The sequence below is a fragment of the Amphiprion ocellaris genome, chromosome 14 (assembly GCF_022539595.1).
Source record: "Amphiprion ocellaris isolate individual 3 ecotype Okinawa chromosome 14, ASM2253959v1, whole genome shotgun sequence".
Lineage (NCBI taxonomy): Eukaryota > Metazoa > Chordata > Actinopteri > Pomacentridae > Amphiprion > Amphiprion ocellaris.
Genome location: NC_072779.1, coordinates 7,455,146 through 7,470,990, shown reverse-complemented (window position 1 = coordinate 7,470,990; position 15,845 = coordinate 7,455,146). Strand labels below are relative to the sequence as shown.

The following is a 15,845-nucleotide window of genomic DNA, read 5'->3' as shown; positions in this document are numbered from 1 at the left end:
CCTGTGATGTCTACTGAAGGGGAGAGAAAAGTATGAATACATTTCAGAGAATTTGCTCCCTCCAGAGCATTTAAACACCTGGGCTGTTAGCTTCAGTGTTCAGCTAACCTGCTCCTCTAGAGAAAACCCTGAATGCTGAAACGCATAAGAAGGCCAAACATGAAAGTTTTATGGTTTGCACTGCATACTGATGAAAGTAGGCTGATGTGTGGAGCATAGGCAGTGTTCTAATGCAGCACCGAGTGCAGAGGTGTATAGGAATGTATGGAACAATTTAAAATATTTAAGCTACACATGAATGATTACTGCACTAAATGTAGGAGAAGAAGACGGAAAAAAGAAAGAGGGAGAAAGCTCAGTTTAAGGAAGCACTATTGATTGAAGGTGCAGGTGTTTCCATAATGAAAGGACCTCAGTTAACAGAAGTAAACTGTTACAGAAAATTCAACACAATATGCATAACTTTACTCAATTTATAACACAAGAACTTAATTCTCTTAAGGTAGATTCAAGGTAAATGTAAGGTGTTACCTAAAAAATGAAATTAAAGTTGTTTTTCCCAGCCCTACTTCCTGATTAAAACTCTTTGGAGTCCTTGTCCTACATTATCAAAAAGGAGTTTTTCCATGAGGCATCCGCTTTTTTATGTTTGTCTCGTGTATGAACATATGAGCTCATATGGATGAGTGACACAAAACACGGTCCTGCTAATGGTATCACACTATCTACAGATGTGTTGTAGCAGAAAAGGAAAAGAAAGCGCACAGAATAGTTGTTTTTAAGTGGACAGGAAAGTGGGGAGATAAATCAAAGACACACGTGAGCCTGTAATCCTTCCAGAGAACAAAATGCAGAGTGAGAGATGAAAGAGGAGGATATCTGTGCTCATCTTTGTTTAAAATTGTCATGTTTTAAAGAAAAAAAAGCTGTGTCTTTGGATCTAAGAACTGGTTCGACTTGCAGAAATCTCTTGAGCAGTGAGGAACTCCTGATGCTGTGCTGATCCTGGGAGCAGGGTTGGATATAACTTAATTCAGCTTTCTCTTTCGCCTGCGTGAACAGTGGGGAATGTCCGTGCCTTTGTGGGATTCCAGTCAAGTTAAGTCTCTTTTTTTTCTTTTTTTTAAACAAATCTCAAGGCTTCTGCTATTCTCTTGCCTCAGTTTAGTGCGCACTCTCCTTTATAAACTTCTTGGCTCCTTAAAAACTGAACTAAAGTGCACTGAACTGAACTGAACTGATATCACTCTGGACTACACCACTGTTCCCTCTAAGCTGCGCAGTAGCGCAGTATAGTAACTTTTAAAACTGTTCGAATTCTTATATGTTGCTAAAAAAAAAGTCACAGTAATATGTCAATTAAAAAACCTATAGTATAGGGTGTCGCCCAACAAACATCATAGTATAGCATGTCGCTCTAAAAACATCACAGTATAGCCTTTAGTCCACAGCTGTCAGTAGGTGAGGAGCAACACAAAAACAGTCCAAATGCTGGTTTCCAGAGGGTTAGAGGAGAATTTATTTGAAAGAGTAAGTTTACAACAACACAACATGTGAGGGGGTTAAAAACAAATGGGTGTTAGTAAAATAAAAATAAATAAACAGAACTAAAAGTGAACTTCATGTTGACATTGATGGGCATTCCAACCAGGAACAAAGTAAAAGATAATCAATACGAAAAAAAAACCTCTTCCTGTTCACCTCTTAAAACCCAAAAACACACCGCAGTAGCATCCTAAACTAAAACTACCAATGGGTTCCCTGTTTTCCTGTCTGAACAATTCAAAGGTCCCTCTCTATCTCCCCACAGATCCACCAACCACTGGAACACATCTGCAAAGTTCTGCCGGGCCAGCTCAGCTTCCCCTCAGAAGAAGTGCTGCCACCTGCCAGATGAAGGAGCCTTTTGAGAGGCAGCTGGCATCGTGATTGGACTGTACGTTGGTCTGTTCCAATCCAGCTTCAGCTCCAGAGACGGCAGGCGGGACGAGTCAACGGAGGACGGGTGGACGAAGGCATGCAGCTGAGTACAATCCAGAAAACAACAGAGGAGGAGTGCATCGGCCCAGAGCCAGAACAACCAGAGTAGCATCGTATGTCTCTTAGAAAACATCATAGTATAGCCTTTGGTATGAAAAAACACAATCATATACATCGTATATTGTACAAATAACAAGTCAAAGCAAAGAGACATACATTGTAGAATTGTAGTAATTGTGGGCTGATTGATTTACTGATTATCAGTATTTTATTTTTTACTGATTTATGGTAATAAATACATTTAAAAATGGTGCTACTTTGGCTCTGAACCTTTATCTACCTGTGGTCGCTCTGTCTTCTGGAGTGATTTGATTGGTTATACGTAACGAATAAAACTCCTTTAACTTAACATCTGTAAACAGAACAAAAACGTATCAACAAAGTTTTCTGTTAGAGTTTGTGTTCTTCTAAGTTTAGCTCCAAGATTTTAAATACTTTCATTTACTGCAAATGAATATCTATTCCAAATGTCTCACTAATAATCATTATCAGCCTTAAAAACCCACAAAACACCCCTCTATACTCGACCACACTTAGTACAGTCCAGTTCCCCCTTCTATAAATCTGCTTGGAATCTTCCACTTCCTGTTTGTCAAAGTGGCCTTCTACCTGGACAGGTTTTGTTGGAGCTCATGCAACAAACATTTTGGGTAACTGCACTTTAATATGGATGGATGACACTGAATTAGAGTCTGTTTTAATGAGACTGAGTTAAGATGTGTAGCTCTGTCATTAAATAGTAAATTATTTCTCAGAATTCACAGAGAAAAGTCTGAATTGTTTGCTAGGTTAGCGTCCCACATGTTCTTTGGCTCAGCTAAAGCTAACTCTCTCCAACTTCTGGATCTCTTGAGTTGCTTGTTGTTAAAATATCTTGCTAGAGGTGCTGAAGCTCAGAAAGTCTGAGATGTTTGTTCAAAATAAGCTCATTCTCAAGTCTTCTCTGAATTGTCCTCTTTTGTTTGAACTTTCCCTAAACTTAGGAGTTAATGACAGAGCAGCACATCCAGACTCAGTCTCATTTATGTAGAGTTTAAACTTCAGTGTCATTCATTGATGTTAAAGTGCAGTTTTTCAAATGTTTGTTGCACATGCTCCCGACCAAACCAGTCCAGGTGGAAGACGATGTGAAGAGAAAGATCCAGAGGATGAATATCACACATTTACATTGGAAATTAATGTCCTTTAATTAGACATTGTCATGCAAAAGTTGGATTTCCCTTTAATGATGTTCAAATCTTTGTTGAGTGCTTTGTTGATGTTGGTTTCTAAATGTTTTTTGACACTCTGCCCCAAAGATTAAAACCTTCTACGGCTCACAACCTGCAACAATTCACACATTATCAACTATCTTTCTGACTAAACTAAGATAAAAAGTGAAAAACTGCCTGATTCCTGCATCATGAATGTAAATCATTTTGGTTTTTATGACAGTAAACTGAATATATTTGGGTCTGACGTTTTATAAACCAAAACAAGAAATGAATTACTGGAGAAAACGACAGATTAATGGACAAAGAAAATGTGTTTTCTAACATATATGGCTGAATTACTCCAACATTACAAGATACATACAATTTTAATTCAATTTTATTTATATAATGCCAATTACAGGTCAAATTGTCTCAAGACGCTTTATTTTTATATTTTTTTGTCATGCTTAAAATATGACAAAGTAAGAAATTTAAAGCTCTTGACTAACCCAATTTATTATTTGGTTTTTAAGGGATTAATCGACAATTAAAATAACTTTCTCCACTAAAACTAATAAACATGAGGTCAAATAGAAGGAACAGTTTTAAATACTGCAGTCCCACGACGACAAGAATAAAGCTTCTCAACAAAAACTAAATCTGCTGATGGATTCCATTAAAGTCCTAATAAATGATAATAAAGTGTGATACTAAAGGTTTGTGGTGCTAAAAATGTCAAAGTAAAGATATGAAGTTGAACATCTGGATGGAGGCTGATAAAAGTTGACCTCCCTTCATTTCTCTGGAGCGACTCCATGGATTTTATGGATGGTGGTTAAAGACCTGCTCTTCTAGTGGTCTTCCTTCTAGTCGCTGTAAAAAGTCAGTCCATCCTGGCCGACTTCAACACCTCTTCATGACAACTTGTTCTGCCTCAGACCTGGTGGAAACTCCAGAAACTCGGGAAAACCCGTGGAGACTCGAAGAACTCGTGGAGACTCGAAAAACTCGTCGGGCGGGGGAAGGTGTGGTGGGCAGTGGGGGGAGGTGGGGGAGTAGAGGGGGGAGGCCGCCACCCACCTCCCCGCCTACTCTCCGCCCTGACTCCACCCAGACTCCGCCTTGGCTCCGCCCATGTGGTCACTTCAGGAACTACGATGCCAAAGGGACGACGAATTTATTTCTTTTTATCTGATCTGTAGCTCAGTGAGTTAAGGATTTGCCTGTGGAGCTGCAGGTCGCTGGTTCAAGACCAGACACTTCTTAAAGTTTTTGAAAATCCTGACAAAGACAAAGAAAGAAAAAGGCCGGTGGCGGGTCTTGAACCTGCGACCTACCACTTGGTAGTCCTCTTCTTATCCCCCTGAGCTACTCGCTCAGATACTAATTCTTCTTTTTTTTGCGCATTTATCATCTATTTTTTGTCGTTTTCGAGATTTTTTTTAACTCGAGTCTCGACTCGACCGTTTTTCTCAGGAGGTTGGACTTCAGCCTTCGTGCTGGAGGGTTGAACCCTCAGTTCCAAGACTTTCCAAAGCCTCCACACCTCCCGAGTCCTCAGGACCTGAGCTTTCACACAGTCTGAGGGCTGAAATTTTCTAAGTCCCACAGTAGTTCTCTGTTAGATTGAACCTTCAGACAGTCTGAGGACTGAAATTTTCTAAGTCCCACAGTAGTTCTCTGTTAGTTTGAACCTTCAGACAGTCCAAGGACTGAAATCTTCGAAGTTCCTGAGTAGTTCTCTGTTAGTTTGAACCTTCAGACAGTCTGAGGACTGAAATCCTCTAAGTTCCTGAGTAGTTCTCTGTTAGTTCGAACCTTCAGACAGTCCAAGGACTGAAATTTTAAAAGTTTCTCAATACTTCTCTGTTAGTTTGAACCTTCAGACACTCTGAGGACTGAAGTTTTAAAAGTTTCTCAGTACTTCTCTGTTAGTTTGAACTTTCTGGTTAACAGAAGCCTTTAAACTTGTGACCATGAGTCTTGATTTCACATTTAGACCATCCATCTGAGTTCTTCTCAGACCTTCACCTGTGGGTTTTTAGGAAATCCTTTACAAACTTTGATTCTCTTCACTGAATAAAGTTTGTGGAGATCAGAAGGTAACATTAGTTTGATCAATGCCTTCAACTACTAGTAGACTTTATCTGGAAAGCAGTTTTCTTAAATGAGTTCTTAGTAAATCTGTCCACAATCAAACCAAGAACATAGAAAGAGGAAATGTTTGAAGAAACGACTTGATGTTTTCATTTCAGACTAGAAAACACTTTGACCTTTATCTGTTCTTGCTCTTTTTGATCGTTTTATTGTCTCTTCTGTTTAATTTGATCTTCTAAAGTTTAACTGGTGTCTTTTCAAATGTTTTGTCTTTAGTTTGATTCTTCTTAAATGTTTACTTTTGCTCTTTTCTCACCTTTTATTCTTTTCTAATGTCTGATTTGATTTTGAAATGTTTTGTCTTTTTAATGTTTAACTGTTGTTTTTTCAAATGTTTTATTGGCTTGTTTGAAAAATTCCTTTTTCTGTCCCAATGTTTAATTTTTTGATTAAATCTTTGTTAAGGTTTTTCTTTTTAAATGTTTTACCACCTTTTAATGTTTCATTTTCTTTTTAAACGCTTCATTGTATTTTCTATTTAATTCCTATTTAAAGTTTTATTGTCTTTAAGATTTAATTTTCAAATTAAACATTTAATATTTTAATTAAATGTTTTGTCTTTTTAAAGGTTTAATAATCTAATTAAATGTTTTGTATTTTTTAAAAATGTTTAATATTCTTCTCGTTTAATTGTATTTTTTAAATGTTTAATATTTTTGCTTAAAAATATGTGTTTAATTTCATAATTACATGTTTTGTATCTTCCATTTAATTATCTAATTAAATATTTTGTCTCCTTAATATAATTTAATTGTATTTAATGTTTAATTTTCTTGTTAAAAGTTTTATTGTATGAAATGTTTTTTCCTTTGATTTAATTGCTTTTTTAAATGCAATTTATTTCTTTAATCTTTTTTGTCAAGATTTTAACCCCAACCTTAAAAATGAAATAAACCCTTAAATCACAATGAAAATACTTCTGTTGTCACAATCATGAGTTAGTCAATTATTCACTTTATCAATTCAACTTTATTTGTTTAGCACCTTTTACACAGATGACAAAACTAAACAAGCAAAGACAAAAAACTACACTAAAAGTATGATTAAAACTCAAAAACATATTTAAAAAAAAAAAAACATTTAACATGGTAATAAAATATGTTGTGTCCAGGGGATGGAGGGAGTTTATTGAAGTCTTCTTGGGCTCACATGGTAAATCATTTAAAATATAAACTTGATATTCAGTCTAAGGAAACTGCAGAGTGACAGAAAAACCAACAATATCTCCTGTTTTCTCCTTTAATGAGTCGACTCTTCTTGTGCTTTCAGACCAAAGAACTACAGACTCTTCACAACCTGCTCAAACTCTTGCTACAGGACCTCACCACACGGGTCAAGAAGGTTTCCTTCTCCTCATTTCTACTCTGAAGATCACCTTCTCCTGCTCAAACTGCTGACAAATGTTTCTGCTGCTCTAAAGTCTGGTCTCCAGAACTTCCTAAAAACTCTCAAAGTCTCTTCTGCTGCAGGCTGCTTTGTAGAACTGTTCCAGAAAACCTCACTAAACCACATGGAGGGGCCTCAAGATAGTCATCCAAATGAAACCATACAAAAACCAAACTAGCACAACCCAAATGCTAAAGTCTCCTGCAGCCTACCAGAGAACCTCTGAGAACAGAGAATCAGGACAGGAACTCTTACCTTCTGGACAACCAACATCGGTTCTCAAACAAGAATACAGAATGTGTCTGACCAAAAACCTCTAAAGACTCACTACAGCCAAGATAAAGACACAACTCAGCTGTACCAAATCCACTAATCACTGGACACATTAGCACCATGTACTAACTGTGGCTAAAGAACCACATTTACCAAGACAACTATCCAGTACAAAGCCCTAAAACACACCAAGAAACACATTAAAGACGATTTTACTGCTGGAAGCTGCAAGCCAACGCCTAAAGAACAAACTAAAGGAATGGAACCAAACCCGGTTCACTGGTGAAGAGAAACAGAGGAAATGTTTGCAGCCACATAAAGCAGGAAGACACTGAGCTGCTCAGGTGTTCCTGATAACACCAAGCTGCTCAGGTGTTCCTGATAACACCAAGCAGCCACCTGGACAGCCAATAGGAACACAGCTTACTGGAAGTCCAGAGGGCTGGGTTAGTGAAGGAAATTTAGTTTAAAGTTGAAGCAGAAAGTTAACAAAGAAAGTTGAAAACCACCTTCTGATACCTGAAATCTCTGAGTTTTCACACAAAGAACACCTGAACATGTCAAACTGGTTCCATAGTAGAACCCTCATTGTAAAAACGTCATAGTATGGTGTGTTGCTCAAAAAACATTAGGACCCAGCTGTCAGGGGACAAACATGTAAGAAACATGAGAACAGAGAGAATCCAACCAGTAGGTCACAGTTTATCATCCCCCAGTCATCTCCTGAAGTCCATATGGTGAGAGACATCAGTATCTGGTTGTTAATTTACCAGAGGATGCTTATAATCATGCTGATGTGGTCTGTACTCTACAGTATTTTAGTGACTCAATAAATGCCTAAGTTGTTTTTTTTTTAAATGCTTTTTAGTTTTTAATAAACATTTAACAGCCTATATGTAATCAATAAATGGCCTTTGCCTATCTTAAGAAAAACTCACTCAGAACTCTGATATGTTAACAGCACTAAATAAATCAATAAATACATGCATCCACACAAAAATAAGTTAATACATTAACTGTGTTAAGATAAGATTTAGATTTTTTTTAAAAAGTTGTTTATGTTTTTGCAGAATCCAGTATTGCTCACTGGTTGGTCATTACATTTTGTTAGTTTGATTTCACTGTTTAAAATGATGCCACCTCTTTTCAGACAGAACCTGTGATAATAAAACAATACAAAATTTTTAGTTCTGTGTTAATAAAGCACTTAAAGCTTTAAGTATGGCTAAATGCTTTTTTCAAAATTAAATATATCACTCCTTGGGTGGTAGTGGCCCCAAGTTCAGTAAAGTTGGAAAGATATTCACAGATTCGGACTTCCAGCATCAATAACTCATTAGATATAGGTTGTCAAAACATAAACGGTGCCTCTTTCCCATTGTTGCAAGGCAGACAATGTGCTACAAGCCCAGTTTTATCAAAAGTAGCTGTCTTTCAAGCTACAGGAATAACATTGGTGTCTATGGAGTGAACAGGATCCGTCTGCAATTTGCAAAACCACTGCAACAGTAAAGAGAGACAAATATTCAATAACTTCACTCTTATACATTGTAGTGTCACTAAAATCACTGCAGCCTTCAACTGGCTCCTGTTGACAAAGTGTTTTAACAGAAATGTAAATGCTGTAATTTGATTCTTTTAATGAACCATGTAACTTGAATGGATGTGATGCTGGTGTGACCACAGTGCACACGTCTGATGTTGCTCACAGTGGTCCAAGGGACGCTCAGGGAGTTTGTGTGTTTGCTCAGACTCAGGAAAAATTAGAGGGAACATTGGACTACACACTGTTCACCTCCCCTGAGCACAGTTCCCAATACACACAGTTGGATTGATATTATCTTAAATCCTTTTCTTTCTTTGTTAATTAAGGAGCATGTATTTTTTCTTATCAGAACACTGAATTTGAATTTGCTTTCCTCCTGATATTTGGCCTCTGACATATAATTTGGCTTCTGTGGATGAAATGGACGTTTATGTTAGATACATTTATATTTTGAATATTGTTTTGGTTGTACATAACCAGATTTAAACGATGAAAATGAATCATTTCGTGTGCTTGCCTTCTATCTTATGCTTTTTTTGTGGCGTAGGTGGTTAGCTATCCATGGCTATCCCGCTAATTTGTCTATGAAAGTGAATTTTTGAAGCGTCAGGTTGCTTTTATTCCCCTGTCTGGTGCCCAATTCTATTTTGAATAATATGCAGAAAAGCAATGAATGACTCAACAGGGAACCATTAATGTTTACAATGCATTTCTATTTCTCCACTCAAATCCTGGTAAAAAAGTAGCTTTAGAGATCTGTTCCTATGACATTGCGGAACCTTTCATAAAATGGCTGTTATTTTAAAATATTTTCATCTCATAAAGAGGTTTTACTTTGGCACAAGCGCGCTTAAGATGTCAAACGGGGATCCAGGTGATGGTTGACGACCGCAGCTCCATCTGATCGGTGTCAAGCGGGATTTTTGCCATTGCTCCGGCGATATCGGTGTGGCTACAGATAGGTTAGCAGGAGTGAGATAACGTGGAGCCCTTACTCATCACCTGTCAGAGGGAGAGAGATGTAGGGAAAGAGGGAATAGAAAAAAAGCAGGCAGAAGCCGCGGTATGGTGGCTGTCTTTCAAAGTGAGCTAAAAGATAAAGGACACGGGCAGGCAGGGAGATGGAGAAGGGAGTGACTTTGCGAGCCAAATGAGAACATGGCCATATATATAATTGCAGCCATTACCATCATTAGTCTTCTACTCAGATTCACTTGGCTCACACTCTGCCCGCACTCTTGCCAGCCTGCACAATGCCCCCAAAATAGCCCAGTGTTTTAAATTATGCATGGTGACAGAAATAGACAAACTGCAGCAGGACAATTCCCTTCCCTCTCCCTGGCATATTGCTGCTTTACAAAGTTGGAAAACAATCAACTCTCTTCTTCTCAGGGACAAATTGTTTTATTTTTTAACAAAGTGAATATAGTTTAAAAAAGACAAAGAATTTTTTTTCTCCAATGCAGGCCATTATAAGCTCCTCATTAAAATGGATAAAATGTTTGAGGTAGCACTCTACAGTAGGATATGCACATTTGATTTATTACAGGTAGAGAAGGTCAAGACTTCCTTCCTTCCTGGTTGGATGGGCTGTAAGAAATGAGAAATGAAGTGAAAAAAGAATTTGTGCAAGTGATGTGATAAAATATGGGAATGTTTGATATACTGCCACTGTTTGCATGTTTGATGGTTGTGTTTTTCTACTTGAGCTTATCCCAGGACAGTTTTCACTGCCATTAGCAAAGATGATTGCACTTCTACATGCAATTCATTTTTTAAAATTACATTATCTGTAAGGCACCAATCTTGAGTGTAAAATTATAGGTAAGCTATAAATGAGATGCTAAAAGAGCTTGTTTGACCTTTAGTTTATAAAGTTTTGCAGTCTATCTTGCAAAAGTAATTCCAGTGTAGTTCTGCTGAAAGCACATTTTTCAGAAACCCTTCAGCACAATGTATGCCATCACAACAATGATACATTTTGAATCTTGCATTAACAGATTGTTTTGTCCACTTGGGGGCAGCAGAAAAAAACACAACACTTTTAACAGTAGTTTTGCCAATTAATTGTGAACATTTGCATGTTTGGAGCTGGTAGCTCTGTAAACGGTGTAGATGAGAGAGGTGAAAGTTAAACAGAAAAGCGAAAATATGGGCCAATAAACTAAAAACAATGAAGTTGGTGATGATTTGTTATTTGACATTCTGATGCCAGAACTGAGTATTAAAACAAATAGTTTCAGAATTACAAGTAAAATTAATGTCAAATCGATCCAAGATAAACATTTGAAGGTTAAAGAAGTCAGTTAACATTTGAACTTAAAGAACAAGTGAATGGAAGTTCTCAGTTTCTGCAAAAAATAACCTCCTTTTTGCTATTACAGTCATGTGCAAAGGGCTTCGCAGAGAAAGAAGGGCCTTGAAAGGTCAGACTAACAAATAACCAACCACACTGTCACAGATAAATTCCAACAAAATGTGTTTGAATGTGATGCTCTGTAAGGTCTTATGCTTTAAATTGTACAGTCGATGCAGATCACTCATTATGTTAATCTCTCGTAGTTGCCAAGACCCATATAAGTAAATAAGATTAAAAGCAGAACATCTCTAACAATTCAATGTGAAATCTGCCGAAATTTCATGAAGCAGTTTGGAATGATCATGCGAAATAAGCTTAGTTGGCAGCTAAACTTAAATCTTAGAATATTGTTTACCACTCAGCATAGCGTTACAATATGTTGTCTACTGTTGTGTATGACTCATGCTGTTTTCTTTGCGAGGAGTTTTTCCCCAGGGCAATGTGAAGGAGGCTGTAATTCAGTCACGTTAAGCAGCAAGCTGACTCAAGATTATACTCTGTGCACTGATTTTATCTTTTTTTTTAAAAAAGGATAGAAATAAATAATTATTAATTGGAAAAAAAAATCACCTTTTCCCCCCCAGTGACTTAATAACTCATTATACGTGACTTTTATAATAGGAGCAGGTGATGTATGTTTTGTTTATATTATATTCTTTTATTGCCTAAGCCTGTGCTCTTACAGGAGAGTGCCTGTAAAAGAGCACTTATTAGAAATGCAAATGATGTTGGGTTCACTTTAGTGGCAAAAGGAGCTCCCCACACAGACTTTAACGCAGCATTCAATTTGTCCATTTAAAAAGAAAGTGTCTTGGAGGCAGAGCGTAGATATTTTGTTTGTGGAGATACAGTTGCTGCTAGCGTGCTTGCTTGCTCAAGGTATTTTCCATTTAGATGTGCTGCGTATTCATGTGCTTCGCCCAGCTGTCGCTTCCGTGGTTCAGTTCACTCGGCTCTGTGTTCACTCCAGGAGCTGATAAAGTACACTCTTTCTTTCGGTCATGCACGAGCACTCTTTTATGATGATTATGGTTTATTAGTGTTGCTGCAAATGGCTATTCAATCCTCAGATACTGACGTCCGCAAATGTTCTTCACCCACGGAGGCATTAACTGATACTAGTGGTCATCCCATTTTTCAGCAGCAAGTTGCAGCCACCACTCAAACAAACTGGCCTTGGCACAATAGCACAGTAATAAGACGGGGTGGGATTGCAATATTTTTTTGCTCCGTAGGTAATGGCGTAGAGTATAATAACTACCTCTGCAGAAATTAATATTTAATCAATTTGTGGCATATAATGCAAATATATTTTTTCATCTTAGTGTGTTGTATTAATGCACATTCATCCGTTTATTTTCCCAGGACTCAGCCCAAAGTTTGGACAAACTGGAGTATAAATCCTGAGCAAAACACAAGTTCTTGAATGACTAAATGCCTGTTGAATGTTGGAAATCACTCAAAAGTTAACTGTCATTTTTTTTCTTTAGCAGGTAGGAGTGAATATGTAAAATTTGCAGTTGCATTATGCAAAAACAAAAAAAAAAGTCAAACCCGTGAGAATTAAAACTCTAACTGCAGGCGTCCTTAAACAAACTAACCAACAGAAATGTTGGCAAAGCGTCACTTTGGCATCTGTAGGAGTCAATTTGAGGGAAATGGCATCATGTATCCACGAGAACAGTCATAATCTTCAACAGATGGAGGTTTCTCAGTTGTCCGTGAGATGTGATTGAAAACTCCAGAGGAAGTTGTTCAAGTTTTTCATGATTAGGAATGTGCTTCCCCACATTGCAAATTTACACCTGTCTGAGTGCAAAGCAACCAGATTTCAGCACAAATTATTTGTAACGGAGAATATTTGTCAGTTTATATTAAAAAAAGATTTGCATCTATGGGTTTTGGGGCCTGTCTGAAGTGCTAAATGAAGGCTGTTCTCCACTTTAGAGAAATATTATTTTCTTTGCTCCAAATAAGTTCCATCAATCATAGAGCCGTACTTGATGGATCTGCATTTAGATATGCTCCCACTGTTGATTAGAAAACACAGTGGAAAGATGAAAGCCATTCTTCAAACAGATGCTTGGGTAAGTGTATATGACATTTTCACCAACAGCGAGGTTCATCTGCCGCCTTGCCATGCATGTGAATTAGTTTTTCATGTTGTTTACCTCCACAGGTGAGGCCACAGTGGGGTCTTAAATTCTGCAAATTGGCTCTAATTGTGGGAATTAAGCTTTTGACGCAAGTTCAAGCAGTAAGGGAATTGCCATTCTAATTTTCTTATCACACTGCTACTTTCCTCTCAGTTACTGTGTACTTAACTCACCAGACTGTGTGCACAAACCACCTAAGAGAAATAGTATTTAAACTCTCTAATATCTCTTTGCTAACATTACAGCATAGTAATTTCTGACTAAAATGCAAAGTCTTGTCATTGTTCAGTCCTTGCATCAAACAATTTTTAATCTTGGTGCTACTGGTGCACTTTTTTTTACTAATTGTAAACACATATTTAGTTTATATGAATCTCTACGGTGCCTTTTTACAATTGCATTGCATTTCACAGTAAATTTGCTGCACATGATGACATGTTTCTAAAAAAAAGACAGATAGTTTAAAGTGGAAAAGGTTGATGTAAAATCCACCAGCATCATATATTCCTTTGGAAAATATACCAAAAAATTATAATATACAAGAACAAACCAAAATTCTACTTACATTGTTGTCGTTCCACAATTAGAATAGATTTAAATCAAATTAACTGTGTTTCTAGGACTTAAATGCATGGCTAACAGGAGTTCCATCGGTGTGTGTGGTGTGCAGCCTATAGGTTTATGTCATTTACCAGAAATCAGTCAAGGCCCAAATCAATGACGAGAACATTTACAAAATAGAATGAGCTTTTCCTCATAGGCTTCAGTGTAAAAATTGATGCTTGTGGGCCAGATGAAGCTCATTACATTGTTGTTTTACTGCAAAAAGAGACGTGCACAAGCTCTGTCAGCATGTGTGTGTGCAAGTGAGGCCACACACACACACTGAATAAGACTGAGACTGCATAAGACGGAGTAAACCTGCCACTGTGATCTTTTCTCCCCTGATTCATCATCTTGCTTACCTCTCCACAGCCCTGCCAAGTGCCAGGCCCTGGGCTCATCTCTACTCCAGCACACCTGGGGTATCGTCAAAGATCCAGCCTCCACTGCCGCTACAACATCCTCCTTGACCCCAATATAGTGCCCTCGAGAAGCTATCAGCGCACCTGGGGAAGCGGGGTTGCGGTGATAACGGTAGATGTTCAAATGTCACACCCGCAGGTTTGCTGGGGGGGGGGGGAGACTACTCGATGCTGCTCTTTCAGTCCAGTCGTGTCTCCCTCTGTCTTTCTGTTATTGCCTTCTGTTCCTTGTTTTGCCTCACTGTCGCTCATCCGTGTTTTCTGTTTTCTCCCCAGCTTCATTCCTTTAATCGTTTCTTTCACCTTCTATTTGTTCTTTCTCTTTGCCCTGGCCTTGATGTATGCGCGTTGCTTCTTGCCAATGACTTAACAATGAGGGGAACAGAATCTTAAGGGTTATTTTAGGAGGCACTTGACCTTCTTAATTTCCTGTTTTCTGGGGATACAATTAGCAAGGAGAGGAATGAAACAACAGCTAAGCACAACAAGAACACCATTCAACCAGCTGCCAGTGCCAAGCTAGATATCAGTGTTTATGTAATTGGAACAGTGCTCCTTTGTAATTGGCTTGCTTTTCTCCGAATATTGCAGGGAAATGGGAAAACTGACTAGAATACAAAGAGAAAGTAATGGGACTGTTCTGAATAATTATCTTTGTGTGTAATGCACACTGGCTCACAAATTTAAATGTGTCTACATGGATCCATGTATGCCAACAAGTCCTCTAGGCAGAAGCACCACATTGGTCATCCCTTGCCTCTGATACTGTCGATAGGAGTGCACTCACAGCAACATGTATGTCACAGACAAAGTGTTAAAATCACTTTTGGTAAATAAATAAGCAGTGCTTTTATTATGTGACATTGCAAGATAGATAGATACTTTATTAATCCTGAGGGAAATTCAGTTTGGTTTGGTTAAGTTTAGACGAAAAACAATTCGATTCAGTTTAGGAGCAGATCAGAGTCTGGGTAGAAGTGAAGGAATTTTCTAATGATCATCAATGTTACAATAAGGTAAAGTCATGTATAAAAGAAGCAACACTGACAGTTTAACCCTCAACAAACAGCGTCCTCCTCAGTTGAAATGCAAAGCTTTGTGACCCATCCATCCAGCCCAACCTCCTCCACATGGTTCTATAGCAACAACATGTCCTGATGCCATTCTTTTGTGTCGCACAACCACTATTTCACTTAACAATAAAGCATAATTAGTGCTTGTTAAAAAGCAGCTTGCACAAATGAGCTTGTCTTGTATGTGCACTCGAAAACAAAGCGTCCTGCATTTGGATGCTTGTGGCATACAAAACGGTGGGAAAAGCTTAGATTACATATAGCATAAAAGCAGACATAAATGGGTCAAAGAACAGTTGAAATGTGTAGAAATAAACAACAGCACCTGAAGTTCTTTCCTTGTGTGTAGCAGATGCCTCAGCTCACCTCCTGTGCTTCATCCTGGCTCTCCGTAGATGAAAGGAGCTGCTGACTCCTTTGGCATGCATTAGCATTCAGACACCCACCTTCCACCTTATCTGCTGTCAAAACAGCCACCTCTAACTTTCACAGAGAAACACTTTGACCACACATCACTGACAAGCCTTCTTATCATTGGCCTAAACAAGCTTGGTCTGCGTCAAAATCACGGACAGCGGGAGCTGCTGAAAAAAAAGGAACGTGGAATGTGCCTCTGCAGAGAGAACCAGACAGACTC

The 15,845-nt window shown here is 38.1% G+C and overlaps 1 protein-coding gene and 1 long non-coding RNA gene across 2 annotated transcripts in view; one reads left to right on the top strand and one right to left on the bottom strand.

Moving 5' to 3' along the window:
• The window catches only part of kctd16b (potassium channel tetramerization domain containing 16b), a 90,784-nt gene that overhangs the window by 37,751 nt on the left and 37,188 nt on the right, over nucleotides 1-15,845 (bottom strand). The gene's annotated exons all lie outside the window — the stretch shown is intronic.
• LOC129350504 (uncharacterized) lies at nucleotides 1,254-7,940 on the top strand. Its single transcript, XR_008603928.1, has 2 exons — nucleotides 1,254-2,093; nucleotides 6,660-7,940. It is a non-coding gene; the product is annotated as an uncharacterized LOC129350504 (long non-coding RNA).